Genomic DNA, 4,874 nt, shown 5'->3' on the forward strand with positions numbered 1-4,874 from the left:
CCTGCCTTAACTTTTGAAGGTTATGGCTACAATCCGAGCAGCACTTGTTGAACCGTTAAACATATTAAAGGGCTCCTTAACTCCCGTCCCCACTGTTCATAATTCAGCAGTATCAGTGGAGAGGTTGAGTTTCAATAGTTTCAAAGCTGAAAAACATATGGAGCAGAAGCATCCCCGTTAGGTGCAGTAAATTCCTCGCTCACATTCCTCAGCAGTGGTTGGAGAATGCTAAATGCTATCACACACCATTGACTCCCGTCCCTCTGTGATGTGTTCACCGGCTTAACTGTTGATACTAGCTGGGAACACACCTTCATTCGGCAGCCAAGAGAGCAGTAAAATACACTGTGAACGGACATATATCTTTTTTTGGCACTCTTGTGTGTGTGTGTGTGTCTTGCAGGTTCACAAACTCCAGACCAGGCTTCAAACAAGGCCTATTCAAAAGACCAAACATCAAGAAAAGTGTGTGTTAAAGAAATGTATTGTATGTTCAGATATTCTGAAGGATTGCCTTATTATGAAATGCTACATTCCAGCCAGTTCAACAGTTTTTAGCTAAAAGCTCTGATAAACCTATTGTATAGGCTTTAATCTGCCTGGCAACAAACAGCAAACTAACAAATTAAGTGACCAGCTGTTTTTTATTTAGAAAATAATGAACCAAATATTTGCCTCAGAAGTTGGCAGACCTAAAAGAAGAGTGCATATTTGACTAATATGCTAGGTCAAAAGCATTAGCAACTAGAGAATGCAATTCCTGAAGAAATTGCTAGTGGGAATGCTTTATGCTGAAAAGCTGACGCTAAACTGCTATGCTGAAATGTAATGTGTAAGAAAAAAGTGAAGAATTTAGATTGAAATGATACATGAACACTGGGGGCTTGAATGTGTGATGAGAGAAGAAAAGAAAGTAAAAAGGCTTGGAAAAGCAGCAGAATATTTGAAATGCAAACTTTTGAACTAACTTGATGGCGAATGATCTGTCGCCATGCCAACGGCATTTGATGACATCCCATAATACGCTTAGATGCGTTGATGGCTGTGTTACCAAACCTGTGAAGTTTTGGGCTGTTTGGAGCATTTTCACTGAAGTTATGAGAAAACCGTGTTTCATGGCGGGCATTGTGTTGCCATGGCAACGGCATGTCCCGTAGATGTCTTCACGTCTGGACTGTTAGCACACATGTGAAGTTTGAGCACTTTTTGAACATTTTCATAGGAGTTATAGCGACATCATGTTTTATGGCGAGGGATGCGTTTCCATGGAAACGGCATATGGTGAGATTTCAGATTTGGCGTAGAGCTGTTGAGGCTTGGACCGGTGTGGCAGAGAGAGAGAGAGAGAGAGAGAGAGAGAGAGAGAGAGAGAGAGAGAGAGAGAGAGAGAGAGAGAGAGAGAGAGAGAGAGAGAGAGAGAGAGAGAGAGAGAGTGTGTGTGTGTGTGTGAGTATGAGTATGAAATGAACAGTTAGAACTGACTGCTGTCAGTTGGAGTGATGACATCATCGTGTTCCATTACACAGGTGTTTATAGTTGAGCTAACGAGCTATGAAAAGATCAAAGGTTTCATTGTTCTGAATGAGAGATGAACCTCTTACATGTGAACGTTTTGTGGAAGAACGATAACAGATATCTGTGAAATTTCAAAATGTGAAGCATGTCAAGGAAGTTGAGTATCTGAAGTGTAATTTTTGTGTACTTTCGGGTTAATAATGTGGCCTTTTTGGCAGTTTAACTAAAGGTGTGCGGCTGCTGCTGTGAGGAAATATCTGCCTGAAATTACAATGGGCTTTAATGGAGACATGTTGAACGTTTTTGTCACTTCATGCCCTCAAGAGGCATTTTGTTGAATTAGTTTTGCTTAATTATTTGTCATTTTTCAAGCTACGAGATGTTTTCCTACGTTTGTCATGAAAAATTATGTCTCAGGAATGTAGGGTTTGGGAATTATGGCAGTTTTTTTTTTAAATATGAAGGGAAATTTCAAGATTTCCTACCCTCTAGCTGTGACATCACGCACTCTAACTTAACGAGCTGCGCAATGTTAAAGTTCAAATGTTAAAAATGTGATGAATTATGGGATGTATCTCTGGAATTATGAAAGTTATGAATGATAAAAGTAATAGCAGTCGATTCCCGACCGAGCTGAACGTTTTGATGTTTGAACGGAGTTTCTGCGATGTTGAATGTGGGAGGAGAAGACGGACAAAATAATTGGATGAAATAATAAGAATTTTGTCCGTAGCATAACATATAGTTGGAATGCTGTATCAGCATTCCCACTAAAATATTGATAATGGCTTGTATCTGCTAGATGCATTGTGTTGATAGACTGTTAATGTTGTTTCGAGCTTTGGTTAAGAGCAGCTTAAGACATCTTAAGGTCTCTGAGCAGAAAAAAATACATATGTTTTTTTACTTCCTGTTTTAGGCCCAAAACGAGAGAGCGCTTTTTAGCCTTAGTTTTTATGTTATTGTTTTCAATTAAATGTATGTGTTTTTGTTCGCTGCTTATGCATAACTGATCTTTTGAACATTTATCGCTCTCTGCTCTCATGTTTTGCCCTTTGTCCGGAACAACTTGAGTTTTTTTTTGTTTTTTTGTTGGAACAACTTGAGTTGACTTCAACTCAGAGCTGAAATGCTCCCGTTTTTACTGGCAGGACTTGAAACTGATTAGTGTAAAGCTAACACTAGCTGAGTTTCAACGTAGCCCTAGGCATTCTGCAAGATGTATCTGGACAAATTGTTACCTGATCTACTTTCTGACGCCAATGCAGGTATTAAGCTACTGGCTAGCTTTTAGCTTAAATCCTTCGTAGCGTGTTTTGTTAAAGGAGGAATGCAGAGGCTAAGGACAGATGATTTGGTGGATCCCTAGCAAAACTATAAACTAAAAAAGACATAGACTCAAACATGTTAACTTGTAGTTTAAAAGTTGAAAGGTAAGCTACATGTTAGCATGTCACAGCTAACTGTGTCATACAGCCAATGAACTGAGGAGATGGTTTTAGTTCCACATCATTGTGCTAACATTAGCTTAAATTATCTTACTTAAAATAGATCTTTCTTATCTTACTAGACCAAGTAAAGCTGTAGCAACAAAACATGTGAGTGTATTAAATTGAGCAAGGGGTAGCCTATGAGAGTTGCATAGTCTGGCTTTAATGTGTCAATACAATTGTGTTTTCTATTTAACTTATTGTACTAAGATTATTTTTGTAATCATGCATGGTATTTTTTTTTATTAACCTTTCCTTTTTTATCTCACGTACCCCCTGCAGTACCCCAACGTACCCCTAGGGGTCCGCGTACCCCCATTTGAGAATCACTGCTCTAGCATGTGCTTTACCGTGTTTTAAGTTATGGATATTTCATGCAAAGATGAAGATATTGTTTAACATCAGTCATATTTATTTTTACATACCTCCGACAGATAGATGATTGAACCAAATTATCCGAGACCAGTTGACATCATACGCCTGTGTAGTGTGTGGGAGCTGCAGTGAACATAAGGCGGCAGTGGGTTTTCATTGGATCACTCCGGTGTCTTAAATGGCATGGTTATGATCTCAGAGGGTGCCTGCAGATTCTCAGTGGTGTGATGAAGTTATACTGCCATGGTTTGGCACAGGTCAGATTCAGGCCTTGCAGAAGTGCAACTGTTTAGTCTCGTATGTGCGCTTTGGTAACCAGGAGTCATGAAGACATACTATTGAGTGCATCTCTACGCATCTATTTGGGACTCTGACACAGCATGCCAGGGTAAAATAAAAAACCTGAGACAAAATGTTGTGTTCCCTGCAGCCTAGTCAGCTTGCAGCCTCACCATGCTTTTACAGTAAGCTTTTATGTGCCCTCGTAACTTTTTCTCTGAACGTCTGCTAAGAACCAAGTCCCGAGAAAGCTATTACCGTCTCCCTACATCATGCTGCTCCCTCTTCCTCCAAAACACGACATGATAGACACATTAACACTCCTTCACACCCAATTGAGCACAGCATTCAAAAAGGGGAAGGAAACACCATGAATGTAGAGGAATGTGGCCATTAAACAGAACAAGATTAAGCAGCTTGTGTGCAGGAGAACAGTAGAATCTGCACCCGAAAGGCAGCTGTGATGCTCAAATATGAGTATTTGTTAATGGGGTGTCACTAATGGTGGCTCTCTGCCAATATTCTTTATTTTCTCGATATCTTTGTGTATAAAAAATGACATTGCTACAGTTAATGGTCCATAATAGAGTATATTTTTTGCGTAGGGCGCTTAAAAATACAAACACTTAACCATGTTTCTACAGTGGTACAATAATTGTGAGACATACACAAAGCATTTATAATCCTTCAATATATACAAAATTATTAAACTTATAGCCATTAAAACATGTTTTACTTCTTGGTCATTCTTTATTTAACTCCTTTCTTGTTTATGTCTCGATTTCGTATAGCATGTTGTTGGCACAATGCCTGCCCGACTGCTACTAATAATATTTCTCTGGTGTACATTACAGTTAATTGAAGTGCAGCAGCTGTCAGAATAATTACATGCTGATGTTTGCAACTTGGCAGGGAAGGATTACACTTAGCCACAAGCTCTGGAGAGTTTCCTTATTTTTTCGTTCTTTCCTCTACTTCTCGGCCCTGTGAGCCATTAAGCCAAATGCCAACAGAAAAACTGTCTCTCAAACAGACGGAGGAAGAGATGGATTCTGTTTGCCTAATTAGAGATACACTAAGGGACACTTTGGGAAATGATGGTAATCACAGGATTTGTTTACAAACGGACATTTTCGATTTTCATGGTATTGAATTCTAACTAAATAGAACTAATACATTCTTTTTGGGGTTCTTTTCTTCTTGTGAGTTCAGAGT

Source organism: Trematomus bernacchii, unplaced genomic scaffold (genome assembly GCF_902827165.1).
Source record: "Trematomus bernacchii unplaced genomic scaffold, fTreBer1.1, whole genome shotgun sequence".
Lineage (NCBI taxonomy): Eukaryota > Metazoa > Chordata > Actinopteri > Perciformes > Nototheniidae > Trematomus > Trematomus bernacchii.